At 39.6% G+C, this 16,667-nt stretch overlaps 1 protein-coding gene across 6 annotated transcripts in view; it reads left to right on the top strand.

Annotated features, from left to right (window-relative positions):
- The window catches only part of LOC149936072 (cell adhesion molecule Dscam1-like), a 106,197-nt gene that overhangs the window by 32,132 nt on the left and 57,398 nt on the right, over positions 1–16,667 (top strand). The gene's annotated exons all lie outside the window — the stretch shown is intronic.

Genomic DNA, 16,667 nt, shown 5'->3' with positions numbered 1-16,667 from the left:
TGTAAATATCCCCGAAGAAAGACTGTTCATTCTTCGAGGACATATGTGTAAATATCCCCGAAGAAAGACTGTCCATTCTTCGAGGACTGATGTGTAAATATCCCCGTAGAAAGACTGTCCATTCTTCGAGGACTGATGTGTAAATATCCCCGAAGAAAGACTGTCCATTCTTCGAGGACTGATGTGTAAATATTCCCGAAGAAGGACTGGCCATTCTTCGAGGACAGATGTGTAAATATCCCCGAAAAAAGACTGTTCCATCTCCAAAGACAGATGTGTAAATATCCCCGAAAAAAGATTGTCCCATCTTCGAGGACAGATATGTGTAAATATCCCCGAAGAAATACAGTTCCATCTTCTTAAATAAATCATATTGTGAATTTTAACCGGTTTTTACACTTCATTATTAATTTTCTTCCATTCGCATTGCGCTTCTCACTTGATTTAAATTCACAAAATGTATTTAGACCGTAGACGCGAAATTTCCAAATGGCGTGAATCAGTGGTAATTTGGCTTTGACTATCTTGTTCGGTCCTTTCCGAGGACATTTTCTTTCTGTCTCTTCCTTTACTTCTTGGATATGTTTTTTGTCGAATATATATGGGGTAGGGTGGGCTGGTGGTCGGGAGGGGGGGAGGGCGGCGAGCCGAAAAGAGACGAAACAAGACGTTAACTTTATCCCCCTGACAGATGCCCGCGCATTGGTTTGACAGATTCCGATAATTACAAACTCTTCGAATTTCTGTCAAATTCTTTTTACTTTTAACCCATTCGCTCTCTGTCGATCCATATACACTCAGCTAGATAAAGTGATTTTTCAATTATACGCGTGTCAGAGGTGCATTTCTCTTTCATATCTTACTTTTTATTTCTATCTTTCGGTCTATTTTCTTTTATTTCATATTTTCGATGAAGGTTCGTCTATTTATCATCGTAAAATGTTTGTAGCGCACGACGCTCTTTGTGTTTTTGCGCCGTGCGTGGGGTGGCGCGCTGATCCCTGTATTCTTTTGTTCCCCTTCGGTGGCTTGGCTCCGAGTCAAAATTTTCTTGGTTTTTCAGTCGTTTTATATTCAATTTCTGTCCCATCTCGTTAAAAGGGTCGTTTTAAATCATTTTACATCCAACAGTGTATAGCTTCGAGTTTAAGTTGGATAAATGGAAGTTGAACTGACCTCACTATTTACCGTTTTTTTTTGCTGGCTTGAGCTTAGAAATAAAATCGAGAAACGAGACATTATTTATATTAGCCTCCTTATTCCGTAAAATATTTTAAATTATATGAATTATTATCGTTTTTCACGAAAAATAATCGGATTCTTTTAATTTTGTTATTTTTAGTTAGTGTTGTAAGTCGGAAACGTTTCCGCGTTAAATGACCGAGGCCTTTTTTTCCGGAAATTTTTTCGTATTTATCCGAAAAAAATAAAAAAAGTTTTCATTCCATGATTAGTGTAATATATTGTTTGAGTCTTAATATTTTGTTTTAAAATTTAAATAAAGCGGCATTTTCACATCATTTTTTCGAATCTAAAAGTAAAACTAAACCTCTAGAGTCTAGACTAGTTTAATCTGATTAACAATGTAACACTATTAATGTTTCGTAGTATGTTCACTGATATTAGACATTTTATATCGATAAAAGTTAAAAACATTAAAACCCTTAAAAAGTCATTTATGTTTCAAGTTTTTATTTTTCCGATTTGCGGAAAATTTTCTGGAAATTTTTCCGCATTTTATTTTTCCTGAAAATTAACAAGATTATTTTTAGTTAAAATGCATGTTGTAGAAAAAAATATACGTATTTTTAAAATTTAGGTGCTCCAGACAATTTAGCCCCTCTGAACTTTCATTTTCCCCATATAATATACGACGTAAAATCTTTCCGTTCCATTAACGGTAATAAAATCTCTAATAATATAGCCTATAAATCGCCAAACCATCCCATTACATCTTTTCCACTACGAGTTGTAACTTTACATTCATCCTGGTGCTAAAAATAGCGCTCGTATATTGACTTAAAAAGAGCCGTGGAATTACGACTGAAAGTTATGGAACGTTTTTATCGACGAGGCAACCTGGGGCTTCGCTGACCCCTTTTTTTGGCGGGGCCAACCTTCTCATTCCAACAGTGAGCGACGATACAACGTTTTTTGGATTCCTTTCTACCAAAGACCATGGTCCGTAGTGGGCTCTACCCGGCAGTCGTCGGAGCCTTCGAGCCAGGACCACGTTTAGGCGTCTCGCTATTAACGCGGCTCTCAGGTGACCAGTCGGTATGGGGTAAAGAGCTACGTCGTCGTTCCTGGAAGGTTTTGAAGGCCAGTGGCGCGCTGAGGGATACGCGTATAAGGGCTGACACGGGCAGTTTTTGTGGTTCAGTGCCCGAAAATATTTCACCCCTGGATGACCGCCGTGGCACGTTTCGTCCAGCGTACGTGGCCAGTCGCCCAAATTTACGCCCAGCTTTCCGTTATTTTCGCGCGTAACCCAGGGCACTCCTACGCACCCCTTCTATATATAAAGACTGTACTGGGACTAATACTAACGGCAACGCTCTTGATATATTTCAGCCCCTTTTTTTGGCGTAGCTTCTTTTAGCGGGATTTCTTGGTCCTTATTCGCTTCTTTCAATGGATCTTCGGGAATGTTTCGCCTTCGTATACGCGCGCTTGATTTCTTTCCTTTCCTTTGGCGATGCTGTTGCCCTCTCTCTTCCTCGACCCTTTTTTACTTTTTATTTGGCAACAGTCGATCTGGAACAAGAACGACCCGACATTAAGAGCTTTTTCAAGTGAAGGGAAAATATAAAAGATCGGAGGAACCGGCCGGTCTCTCGCGAAAACCCCCCCAATAAAATGAAAACTTTATTTGAACTCCTTCTCTTTAGTGCCTTCGTGAGTTTGCAGTCTTAATTCTCGAGTGTTTGGCGTTTAGAGAGGACGTCGTAAGTCTTGGAGGGGTTTCCCCTTTTGAGAGTCTGACCAGTTTGCACTAGCGACCCTTTCTCTAACTCGATCTTAAAGCTACTGGAATAATTAATTACCGACTTTAGGATGCTTCCTGAGGCACCAGAAACACTGATCGCCAGTTACGTCGAAATCGTATCCGAGACTATATAGAGCCGCTATCCTAAAACGGTTTTAGGTGTAGATCATTAAGCCGCGTCAAATCGATTCGGTGACCAGTACATTATAGCTTTTAACTAATTATTGGCGAACGTGTTACGTACTTACTACGACGTCAGATTGAACTGATTTCTATATAGGTAATGAGGTTGTTGTTTTAATGGATCCCAGATTTATCGAAGCTACCCTATTTAATTTCTCAGTTGAAAGTTTACGTTTTAATTGTTATTAAAGTGGAAGTCACGTTGTACCGATATTGAGCGATGATTTTGAAGTAAATTTAAGTTTTCCCCGAACTTAAGACTTTCTATTCCTAAACGTTCTCTTATTACGGTAACTAAAAGATGGTCCCTTCCTCGTGTTTCCCGTCTTGCCGCCAAAATCTTGAAATCTGAGCTATCGCTATCGGGAAGGAGATATAGGATCCGACCTAATTGGGAATTTACCTGTAATTCTAGGCATTTCGGCGACTGAACTGGGGCATTTATCGTATAGCAATACGGTCTATAGAGTCAAGGTGTACGCGCTATTCAAATCGATCGCAAAGACGGGCCCGAAAACGGATCGACCCCGATTTAATTAAATTGTTAATCTAAACGGCTTTGTTTCCCGCTCTACAAAGTCTCGTCTTTATCCAACGATGGCGGGTCCTCCTCTTCCCCGATCCGCGTGTATCTTCACATACCTGGACGGGCGTAGAATTTCCAAGATAGGGACGCGCTTCGCCGAATATAACGGTCCCCCAAACTTATTCGTATCGGATCCTGTCGCTCCGGAGCCTTCACAGCCCCCCTGTAGTTCGTTTCCTCTCATTGCTTCTTTTTAGTTTTGGCTTTCGGTAATCAAATTACAATTCCCTCTCTCTCTCTCCGTCTCTCTTTGCACTTCGTCCGAAGATATTCTATTTCGAGACTCGCACACGGACAGAGAATGAAGTTCAGTTTTTCTTCGTTAAAACTTTGTCCCGAAGAAGTAATTTTATTTATCGTTCTCTTTTTCGGTTTCGAATAATTCCCTTTATTCGCGGAGAATAGGAGCTGCCTTTCCATTTCCTGTCGTTCGCCGTCTTCCTCACCGTCAGATTTGGCCTCGTACCGCAAACGGTACTCCAGCGTGTGTCTCCGAATGCGAAGAGTTCCAGAAGTCGTTGCTGTAACTATTTTCGTTGTTCTCCGAGATGCTGGTAGCCTCCTTCGATTCCTCCCACTTTTTGCGAGCTACTAAAAGCATCACCCTCGAGATGCCTTTTCCGCGTTACCGGCGGGGAGCTAGACCCGTAATAGCGGAAATGAAGTTTTCGGCGGATCCAGAAACCTCCGTGCGTGGGATCCGTACAACTTATATTTCGATCCGAGCTATAGGAGTAGAACACGACGTCTCGTCTCGGGTGCGCACTCGATCGACTCTCTTTTTACTCTACCGCGCACGAACTACTTACAAGTTAATGTATAACGACGATAGAAAATCAATTTATCAATCTCAATATGGCCCGTGACCGAAAATGATTGAGTGAGCGACGCTCTTCGTGAAGGCTGCTTGAAACGCGCTTCTTAAAGGGGAATTGTCACCACCCTAAAATTGGTTAAAAACCATTTAAATGGATAGAGGACGTCCGAAAATGGTTATACAAAAAATTTCATGTTAATATTTCCTGTATTTGATTTATTATTAGCAACCAAATTTCGTGTTTTACTCTCAGAACCGCTTGGTTGAACATACCTGCAGCGCCATCTCGTGAACGAAATATTATTTTCCCCGGTTTTATCGTTTTTCGGTCGGAACTGTCCTCTGCTACGACATTCTCCTTGGCTTTTTAACCGTGTTATATTCGTAGATTGTAGTTTATCGTGTTTTTAAAACGCCTTACACGCCGCCCTTTCTCAAATGTTTGCCGCTTCATTCATTTGGCGCTGCACGTAGGTTCAACCGCGATTTCTGAAATTTTTGGAGCCGTTTGATGTAGGTTGCGGAAAAAGTAGCGTAACTTTTTAAATACTTTTCCAATAACTATAAAATTTCAGGGACATAATCATTGATATATTTTCTATCAGTCTGTAAATAACCTCGTAAATTTTGGTTTGTGACAATTCCCTTTTAATACTCATATCACCTGATTAAAACTCGAGTTTTAATAGCGCCTATAGCGTGCTGTGTCTTTCGTAAACAACTTTATCACGTCTCATTGACTCTCGAGAAATTGTTATAAGGCAAAAGAAGAAATAATTATTCCCGAAAGCTCGGGTTTGGCCACGAGCGGAATCGACCCGTAAGGATGCTTCCTCGTTGACCCGACAAGTTTTCTATTCCCTTTTTAACGCGTCTTTTTTTGGCGTGTAGTGTAGAAGATGGCACTTTACCGAGACAGCTCGCAAAATAGGGAAGATAAAAAAATGATAGCGGTAGCGTTTTTCTCGCTATCTGGACAAAAGCTCCTTATTAAGCCGTATCTGCCTTCCCCGTTCCCCCGTAATGTTTAAAAGAACGTAACTCACTTTCTCTACCAACACGCGGAAAGACTTGGCCGTTAAACCACGGTTCAGCGCGAAGCGAAGGTATATAGCTCAGCCAACTAGGCTTATACCTATCCAATTTTTTTCCCTTTCGGATGAGGGGTTGGAAGCCTACGTAAGATACAGTTCTTTAGAAGGGAGACAATCGTAGCTGGGGTGCTGATAGCGTGAGGTAAAGGAGGGTCGCGAAAGGGAGAGAAAGAAGGTTATGTTTTATTAATGCCCCAATGATGGGTTGGGTGTGCTGCCGAGAAGAGAACCTTCATAACTCGAACGCCGTAGAGTCCTCGATAGCCCTCGTACACTCTTTCTCGCGGAATAAGAGCCAGGGAGTCCTCCTGGCCAAAAAGGGAGAGATGATAGAGCCGGCCAGAAAAGTCTTTCTCTTTTACCGGCACCCACGCGGCGCTGGGTCCGCCGCTATAAGAAGACAAGGAAAAAAATAGTGGGAGCTCGGGTCGTTTCGCGTCATCCATCATGGCGTCGTCTTTTGACGTCACGTTCGATCTCGCTGCCAAGAAATTGACGCGCCCCCTCGCGTTCATACGCGGCTTGACGAAACTTTGTCCGTAAAGTTTTCCATTCTCCGAGCGCTCGTTCCTCATCGCTTCCTTTTCGTCGAGTCCCGGCCACACCGCGCCAGTACGTAACGAGATAGGCGCGTACGGGCTCCGCGGGCCTCGAAGGCCTTAAATCAGTCAAAAGCGTTGAAAGGGTGTTTCGTAATAACAGTGTCAGAGGTGGGTGGAGTCTCATCTAGCCATTCTCACTCTCTCGCTCACTCATTTATCTCTGCCGGCCTCCCTTCTTCCGAAGTCTCTATTAGAAGAAAACTTCCCCGGCCTTCTCCCATCATGGCGAGTAGAGGTATACGAACCTATTACCCTTTCTGTTATGGTCTGGTTTCCCTCCCAGAACCATATATACGGATGCTGCGAGTCAATCCGGCGCGCTTCTTTTATATACGTTTACTCTTCTTCTAGTCAGTCTTGTTGATTTATCGACGGTACTGTATTATACCGATCTTTCAGTTCTCCCTTTTTTCGCGTCTGAACTTTCATTTTTATAACGTGGAGTTACGCTCTATCTATGTCTCTATTGTGAAAGGCGAAACGCTTCTTTTGTTACAGCATTTTGCCACGCTCGCGTTTTCTAAGGCGATACATAAATCATTTCGTTGCGAAATTTTCCAAAAATCTACCCCGAGGGCTCTATACTTTTCCAAATCTCGAACTCCTATCCCTACACCTACGCCAAAAATACGCCGTTATACGACACTGGCGATACTTTTCTCGAATATAACGGCGTATTCCTACCCATAAAAATAACAAAAAAAATTCACCGTGCCCCCGAAATTTAATTCGTTCGTCTTACGAGATCACGGTTTCCCCATTACATAAATTTTTACGTCGCCGGAAAAAAAGAAGGCGGCCCTCTCCGCTGCGAACGGGCCCGTTCCACGCGACCTTCTATAGAGGCCGGGTTCGCTCCAGTGGCTATGATAAGTTTCCCATAGAATTCTTAAGCGCTCTAGCGCGTGATCTTTTCCTTTTTTCTTCGGCGAGAGAGCCGCGACCGACTCCGTAGAAGGGACTTTATTGGCCGTACATCAGATCGTTACCTGTATGAGGCGATTTGGAGGCGACTGGGAGGAGGCATTACCGAGGAGAGGAAATCGGAGGAGGAAGGGAGAAGCTTGATTATGGGAAGCGTCTTATCGGTCAGCTGCCCTGCCAAGATTGGCTGAAGGGAGAGGAGAAGAAGACTTATGCTTTTCTACCCGCGACCGTCTCTAACCTTCTCCCCCCTTTATCTCCGGCATTTGTTTTAATATCCACTATAAACCCCGCCTTTAAAAAAGGGAAGCGTGTGAAACCTTTAGTTCAACTAGAGGCTTATCGTGGCCAGGATTTATCGCCGCTTGTCGTACTGTAGAAATTCCGCGCTAAACAAATACAAAAATATTTAACATTGTTTCAACGACACGAAGAATTTTCTTACTCTTAGGAATCGTTTATCCTCTTAGAAACAATTTAGTCTACATTTACCGCGGCCATTTGGCCGGGGGGGGGGATGCGTCATCCCGTCTTAAGCCTCTTTAATAGCTCCCAGCGGGCCCCGCCGTAAACACTATCAACGTCCCGAGCGCGACCGAAAGGCCAAAGAATCTCGTCTCTATTGCCTTCATTCTAATCTCATTGTCTTTGAAAATTGGTTCGCCTCTTTTCGACGAGCCAGAAACGCGATAAAAACTAAACGCCGAAGAAGAGCGCACTTATTTTAGCCTTATATACGTTGTTGAAATGCCACCAACTCTTTTTACTTTTTTTGTTAATCGAGATTTTTGCTAGTCCCCATCCGATTCACCTAATTTCCTGTTATGCCCCGAATAGCGTTTATCATTAACCCGTCGACTCGCGAACCAAAAAATCACCGGCCTTTATATATATATATATCACCCTTTCGGTTGACATTTCGCTCATTGTTTAGCGGTGGGTGAAGTCTACGTACGTTTCGTCTTGACTGGATTCCTCAATCGTTAAGCGAAAATGGGCTTCGCTAAAAGCGAGAGTGTAGGACGGGCTCATGGGGTATTGCGAGAGACGCACGGCGAAAATCCTAGTTGCGCAAAGACAATGGACTTCCTGTCGAGGACTCATTAGCTTCAGACTTTTAACAAACTCTCTATTATGATTCATAAAGAGTTGAAAACCAGTCTGTCTTTAATGTCCATTAGCGAAGAACGAATTTTTTTTATTAAAAGTCCCTACTTTAAGAGAAGAAGAAGGTATTTTTTTAAAGTTTTCTAATTGTTCCGCTTCATCAACTGGTTTGTTTTCGCGTAGATGCGCTTCCGGCGCCTGCTTGTATGGATTAGTTTAACTTTTTGTTTTTTCGTCTTAACCCGAACGTAACGGGGAGCCGTCGTTGTTCTTAGCCGCCGTTCTTTCTTTTAGCATAACGCGCCACGAAAATTGTTATTGTGGGTTTTAATTAGTTTTTCTTTCTTTTTGCGACTGCGAAGAATAAATTGGGGGATGCTTTATGATTATGACCAGAGGCTTGTTGCGGCGCGGAAAAATATAATTCGCGAAACAGTTTCTGCTAATTATTTAGCTAATTGCATTTCTTAACAGTTGCGATAATAAAAGATATTTTCGACTTAATGAGACGGTATTACGCGTATCTGACTAATTATTAATTCTACGTATTTGACTTATTATTTAAAGTTCAATTAATTATATTTTCAATCCTATTAGCAACAGCTCCGTAATTTTGTGTTTTCAATTAAAATTATAAATTCATATCATATAAGTAGAAAAATATACATTGTTATTCGAACATTAAGAAAGACAAATCTTTAATTAAATAATTATATATTATTCGTTTCAAGGTTTTACTCAATATGGTAATATAATATAGTAAAATATAATATATTATAATCAACACTCACAGGGTAATTAAGCTGGCACAAATTTATCACGCTATTTTCAAATAATACAAAATAATTTCGTGAATATTTCTATTACAAAGTGTTGCTATACGTAAATTAAAAGAAAATAATTAGACTGTATAGCGGGCGTCATAATTGGTAAATTATATAACACTAACGAAATAAAACCAGCTATAGATAAATCAAACGCGTATTCTTAAATTTAAAGGTTGGCAATGAAACGGCAGGGCTAACAAAGGAGAAAACGTGGGGCGCCGACAAATTAAATTTCCAAATGACTCCGTAATTACGCGCGAGTCGGTTCATTAGGCTTTTTTTTTGTAATTCCTACTTCTGCATTCACAATGGCCACTTTCACCTCTTTCGCGGCCTTTTCCTTTTTTGGTACGCGCGCCAATTTTAACTTTGATGTATACGTCGCCTAAAATAGCGTCCCCTTTGTAAGTCGCGACCACAATGAAGGTCAAAAGTTTGTCTCCGTTCGATTTGGGCTGAGACCCGCGCCCTCTGCGCTATACTCTAGAGCGGAAATCAAGAATTATCCAGGCTCTCATTTATCTTTCATGAACTCCAATTATATAAGATATATTTTTTCCCTCTCTCCCTTCGCGTATTGGAGAGTTTCTCGAGTACGGCAGTGTTACCCGGTGACCAATTTTTTATTGAACTTCCAAGGCGGGAGAGTGGTGTTTCCAGACGACCAAATTCCTTAACCTCCTTCTACTCCTTTTTAGTCGGGAACGGCGAGAGAGAGGGTATAGCCGATTTATATAGCTTTCATTCGTGAGTCCCACCTAAAAAAGTCTCAATCGAATAAGAAGAAAAAAGTGTATTCTTAAGGGTTTCTTCCACTTAAATTGACGTGGTGGCCCCCTGTTCCCTCGCTCTCTCCCGAGTAATAAGGGCTGCCGGGTTTTCATAATAGTTAGGGCGCGTGCGTGATGCCAACTGCTTTTACCCCCCCCCCCTCCCCTTGGCACCTAAAGCTAAGGCTAGAAGGATTTTTTTTTCGTTCTCGTACGCCCAAAAGAGAAACCGCCCATTTGATCACACAATTGTCTATTGTGTGCCCGAGGAGAGGCCTCCGAAGTTTTACGGTTTGATCAAAGAATAAGAAGGCCCCAACCTCAATTAAAGTTTCACGCTATATCTGGATATGTTTTGTAGGTCTTCGAGTAATTCTTGACGGATAAACCCGTGGGGCCCCTGGACTAACATTATTTGGGGCCTACCCATTTCACCCAAATTAACCCAAATTTTGTCGAAAAACTGTGTTTACCCTTTTTTCATTTTTAATATAAATTGTTTCTATTTTTTATTTGACTCCATAAATAGAATGTCGAAATCCGCCCTGTGTTAACCAGTTGAATATTGTCCACGATATTTCGTGTTAGTATATTCTTTTGGTACTTCCACGCTATGGAACCAGTTTGATACGATACCATTGTGTCTAAATTACGGTACCCTTTGCAACGCTTAACGAAAGTGGCGTCTCCATACAAAGCCCCCGGAATGATTTTGCATATTACCCCACAATACCTCGTAAGGTATTACACCCAATCGTATAGCCACTGAGCGAATATTTTCATTTGATCACCCGACCGGAACATCCCTCGATCTCGTAGTTTAACGGGCTACTACAATCTCTGTTGATAAAAATAATGTAGGTCAAGTTTCTATATTTTATCTTATATTTACGTAATCTAATAATTATAATAAATGAAATGAAATTTGCCTCTAAGCCTCGGTCATAGGACGACGAACGTGATGAATATTATTCTATAGGACATGAATAGAATTTTAAAGCAACGTCACGTGTCCCGTTGAAAACGTTCAATTATTCAGTTTTTGTACGTAAGCTTTATAAATCTCAACCTATACACATTGCTTAACGACATCTATCGTACCATTTAGGTACTATATTAGAGCCGCAACTCGCTTTAAAACGCTAAATCTATTTTTTAAATCTGATCCTATAGAAAACACATAATCTGGTGTTAAATGCAATAAATCTAAACCTAACCAGATAATATCGCTCAACTAATAAAACCGTAGTCTTTGAAATAGTCGACATAATTCTATTCTATTTACCGACGGCAACTATCAAGCGAATTTAATCAGTTTCACCAAACTAAGCAAATTCGGGTGTATTTCTAAAACGTGATACGAAAACGTCGCTTGACTTTATAGTGTAGATATAGTGGAAAGCCCGTCGGTCGATGTTTGAAACCTCAGGGAGAGAAAACCCAAAAACGTGCCCCTTAGATAAGTGTTAGACTGATAATCGCGGATATCTCGCGAATGGAACCACCCTCCTCGCTTCTAAAAGATAACTGCGAGAGAGTAAAGTGGCAAGAAAGCTTAACTCCGAAGTATAGTCGTACGAGCGGTAGGAAAAGATTGAAGTAAAGAACAAAAACGGATGGCGAAAATAGGAGGGGGGTCGACATGTCTTCGCGTGCGTCTCAGACATCGCAATCTTAATTAATGTCCTTTTTCTTTCTGCCTTTCCCGCCTTCGGGCGCTTTTTTTTCGATAGAGGCGTTATGAGTAATACCTTGAAGATTGCGTTAGTGATTCGACACATGCTACTATATACAACATACGTTCGTAGAAAGTTCAATTTGGTTACTTTAATTTTAACGCTATTAGAAAGTTAAAACCCATTGTATACGATAATTTATGATCATTTAATCTCGTAACCAAATCTACCGTTTCATTTTCCCATAATATGAGATGGGAAAACATTATTTTAATGACATTATCCGCTGAGACTATATTTTATTAATTTTCGAACACTATCTATTTAATTATCTACGTTGAATATAACGGAAATAAAGCGTATATTTGTTAGTTTTTTATTAATGCCAAACTATTCAATTAAATATTTGCCCTTTGACCTTGATTTACCAATCAGTAGTGATTTTTCGTAAATGATAGAGCTGAAGTCATTTTCTTTATAAAGTTGCTTTTGTTCGTTAGCAATAACGATTTTACGACCACGTGTAAGTATATCAGTCTAATGAAATGACGCGCGATTATTTAAATGGTTTCCGAGCCAGCGGGAAAGTGACCCGCGGGGATATCGACTCTCTTCATTTCGTATAATTACAAGACTTACGTGCTCGCTTTGTTGGAAAACAGACGTCGTTATAGAAACCACTCAAAGGGCGAAACAGGCGTTCGTAGCTGAGCGATGTACTAAATAAGATATTGAACCTATAGCCAAAATGACGAAGCTCTGAATCACAGTTGATATTCAGATTATAAATTTTATTTCCAGTACTAAAGCTTAGTTCCCACGATGATATTTGTCTCTTAATTGTTATCCCATTTAAAAATTGATTGATTTTTCGTTAATTTCCAAAATAATCATTTCGAAGCAAAAATTAAATCTCTAACCTAGTCTTGGCCTTGATATTAACGTTAATTAATAATTATTAAAAACAAAAGATCTGCTACTTCATGGTTTATTTTAATTTAAAATCACTCGGGAGATTTCGGACCGAGGTCCTTCTTCCGCCGCGTCTTACAATTGATTAATTATTAATTTAGTCAACCATGGTCAAAAAAGAAAATATTTATAATTAACGTTAATAGTTAGTGTAGGGAGCTGTTGGCTCGCGTGGTATGATGGGCATTTTAACCCGGCCACCTGAATTAATGGCTTTAAAAGTCGCTAGATGACTTAGGCTATTAGCCTAGCTGATTTTTATTATATTATTTATTAATAATAGGTATTTTTCCTCGAAAAAGTTAAAATTCGTAGCAAAAATCTGCGATATTTAATTACATTGTCTTGTAATATGAACTCTATCGACCAAAATTATTCAAATATCCAGAACATTTCTTGTATCGAACGTGTTAAATAAATCCGAAGTCTTTTGTAGGCTTTAAAAAGCAGTTGACAATAAAAAGCCATTCTATGAATATCCCTCGCCGCTTCCATCTTTAGTTTATTACTCCCTTTGATCTATACTAACCATTACCCAAAGACAGGTTATTCTTTCTAGCTTAAAAAAATGGCTGAATATTCGAAGGGAAGTGATGAGGCAGCCTAGGCGAGAGGCGGACAATGGTGGGCTACGGCTGAATATCAATATATTTTTTAAAGTGGTGTAATCTTCGAAGAGGGTGCCATGATGGATCACGGTGCCAGGGTCCCGCGCGGGCTGGTAACCTCTAGCTCTGGACGCGGCCAGGCTTTTAGATGTGTTCATAAGCGTCTACCCTAACTCATTTTCTCCCTCAAGATGGAAAACTTTGCCTATCTTCATTTTAAAAAATATTGGAATACGTTAAGCCATGCAAGACGGAAGGTTTTTTTTTTCATTTTCCCTCTTACTAAACAGGGGTTGCTTCGACTCGTTATCTTAAGCTATAAGTTTCCGTGTGACGTAGTCGGAGGTCACCGGACAGTTCGTAGGTAGGTGACGACAGCTTTGCCTCTTTTCGACTACACAATCACGTTGCCTTAACTCTATACATCCAGAATCGTTGTTATCTTAAAGCGCTAGTGAACTTTGTAGAACCACTTTATTCTTTACTCTCGTTAATTTTATTAATGGATTAGTTTCAGATTGACAGATTGCGTAACTCTATACTCAAAACTGTATTTGTTTTTTGGATACTTGGTTTAAAAAATTGACCCTTAAATTTTAATCCTAAAACGGTTCGATTAATTGGCCCAATTTTTAACTACATACCATCGAGGCTTTTTTTTCTTTTTTTAATCGAAAGAGGTCGTTTTGGGATTTGGAAAATGTTGGATTTTGAATTTCGGTTTACTTAGTCGCGAGATTATCTGTTCATTACGTTGAGAAACTAATTTTACACTAAATCCAGCCATCCCTGCTTCCGTTAAAATGTCTCTGGCTCTGTTTAAATGGAGGATTTGGAGCGCGCTTCTACCGTGCAGGGGCAGCGAAATCGAGACGATAATTAGGTAATTAGGCTGGGACTATCTTCCTTCCCTAGAGATTATTTGTTGTAAGTTATTGTTCGCAATTGCAGTTGAATAGAGAGAGGGTTGGATGGATTCCCTCAGTTTTGCGTGAAGAGATAAGCTTGCCATTCCACTTCTATTAATTAGATACTGTCACGGCGGAACATACACTGACTTTACGCACTTCAATGTAGCGTTTTGAATTTCCTAGTACGTTTAAATTGCCAAGGCTTTGCCGTATAAACACCCCAAATTTTATTTAATTCCAAATTATCATTTTGAAATTTTCATCATATCTTTGTGAAGCCAGAATTATCCACTTGTTTAATAAAGCTGCTTTCCGATGTCTGAATCTATCCGAAATCAATAGTTAAATTAGTAAAAACGAGAATCTATTTGTTTACGGTCAAAAAACCTCTTAACTGTACCGTCAGCGAATGCAACAAAAAACTTTATAATTCGCTACCATCGTCTATTCAAGAAATGCAAAATATAGTGACATTCAAAAAAATATTAAAAAACTAATCAGATAAATCTCATCCTTTAAACACTGTAATTAAATGAATTAAAATTAAATGGACACTGCCAGTGTCCAGGCTTAAAAGTCTTTTAGACTTGGCCATATCTCAAACATTGTAAGCAACTAATATATTTTATCAAATAAAATTGGAATTTGAATTTATACTTAGGAATAAATACTTGATGTGGTTACCAATCTTCCACGCTCTCCACCATTAAGCTCCTTTCTTTAAGCTAGAAGCAACAAACACAGCACCCCACACAAGGAGAACGCAACCCGTCGTAGATTTCCTTGCGTACAATTTTCATTGGTTAGACGCTTTATAGTGCTGTTCATTTAGACAAAAAAAAGGCCGAAGTTCGCAGTTAATGTAGTAGTAGGTTTGACTTTTTTATGTTCTTAGGTTCGGTTCCAGTAGTATATATTCAATTTTGCAACTTCGAAATCCCTGTGCTAACTCTGGGGTACGCAAAAAACCGCGAGATTTTCGGACTTTTTTAATTTTATTTCCTCATAGCTCCAAACGTATACGTTTTAGCGCACAATTCCTTATCATCGGTTTAAACCAGAGTACATGTTCTACAATTTGAGCACAAAACGAGCTCTGTGAGTCTAATAGTGTCTGAGATATAGCTCTTCAAAAATAGGCAATTTTTGCCATAATTTTGGTTTTTAAACTATCATCTATGTTTCGAGCCAAATGTTGCAATAACGGCGTGTCCTACGACCCTTATTATAGCAAATAGTTTGTAGGAAATTTAATTAGCTTTCATTGAGGCACAAGTACCTGCCTGTAGGCGTACTAGTTCTCGGGAAAATGATCAAATAGTTAAATTACTGTTTACCACTAAAGCAAGTGTCGGCCCTACTGTAGTTGCGTTCTGGCTCAGTAGATGTCGCCGGAAATATTTGCCAAAAAGGTTTTTTTAAACTATCGTCCATGTTTCGAGCCATATATCGCTACAACGATATAGTTTGTAGGAAATTTAATTTGCTTTCATTTAAGCACAAGTACGTCCTCGAGAACTAGTTAAATTGCTGTTTTGTGATAAATGAATCCTATCATTTTTCTAGCGATTCCGATGGTTTTATTTATTTCCTTTGATATATTATTAGTACTACGGTTTCCGTTTAATATATCTTATATATATTATAGATATTGATGTATATATATGTTTTATTTATACCAATTTTATTTATTTTACATTTTACTATGATTTTTCTTATTGTTTTTGTTTGTGAGTTTTTGAATAAGAACAATGCGCCAAACTGTAAAAATAGTGTTAAAAACAAATTATTAAAGTACAGTCATTAGCTATTTACTTAAAATTTACTGAAAAAAAACTTTAAAAAAACCGAAAAACTCGCGGTTTTTAGCGTACCACAGAGTTAGCACAGGGATTTCGAATTTGCAAAATTGAGTATATACTACTGAGACCGAACCTAAGAACATAAAAAAGTCAAACCTACTACTACATTTAATGCGAACTTCATGTCTAAATGAACTGCACTATTAGCACCTGCTGCCGTCGAAAGGGGAAAATTGTCTTCCCCCTTTCCGTAAAACGTGCAGCGTCCAATGAAATTCGTACACAACACTGCGTTAGCGTGTTTAAAGGCTAGCGGCGTTCTCCTTGTGTTTGTTGCTCCTAGCTTTAAGTAGCACTCAAATTGGTTCAGAATCTAATTGGTTCCCTTAAGCCGTCGTCTTCCTACGTGATTGAAACACAAGAGTGTGTCATTTTTCCTTCCCCCTATCGTGACGTGAAAAACTACACTATATTGAACAACGTTCTTCGCAACATAGTATAAATAAAATTCATTCTGTGTAAAATAGTAAAAGAGGTGAAAAATAAAGACTTTCAGTAATAAAACTATTTGGAGCCAATGAGTAGATAGGAGCAATTTCGAACTGTTTATGTCCCTCGAAATAATTGAAGAGATAAAAGGAGGTCCTCGATTTTAAGGCTCTTCGTGACTGTGAATACCAAACCGTAAATCATTTTGCCTTCCTCTTCGCCATAGCGGTAATTCGTAATGAAACTTCTAGCACCCCTCAGACCCGAAATTCTTCTCCTTCCGTTTATTTCCTTTCGGTCCTTCGACAAA

Source organism: Leiobunum rupestre, chromosome 7, assembly GCF_980474605.1.
Source record: "Leiobunum rupestre chromosome 7, qqLeiRupe1.1.hap1, whole genome shotgun sequence".
NCBI classification, from domain to species: Eukaryota; Metazoa; Arthropoda; class Arachnida; order Opiliones; family Sclerosomatidae; genus Leiobunum; species Leiobunum rupestre.
Note: the sequence above shows the minus strand (reverse complement) of the source record. Positions and strands in the feature narration are given on the sequence as shown.